Genomic DNA, 259 nt, shown 5'->3' with positions numbered 1-259 from the left:
CCCAAGAGTTAATGGGTGGCTTTGCGAAGGCAAGACTGGGTACTGAGTCACATAAATGAAGATTCCTGGAGAAGCATGCCGGGCTGTGGGTACCAAGGTCTAAGTAAGACCTATAGACCTTAGTGGGTACCCGTAGTTACGAAGGTGAAGAATCCCTGCCTCCTGTGACCTGCTTTTAGGGTAGTCTCTGGAAACTCTGCCTGCAAGTACTTGGGCCCTGCAATCTGCTGGCCACCTTCGTTCTGAGTAAGGAGGGAGA

Source organism: Penaeus monodon, chromosome 23, assembly GCF_015228065.2.
Source record: "Penaeus monodon isolate SGIC_2016 chromosome 23, NSTDA_Pmon_1, whole genome shotgun sequence".
In the NCBI taxonomy this organism is placed as follows: domain Eukaryota; kingdom Metazoa; phylum Arthropoda; class Malacostraca; order Decapoda; family Penaeidae; genus Penaeus; species Penaeus monodon.
Note: the sequence above shows the minus strand (reverse complement) of the source record.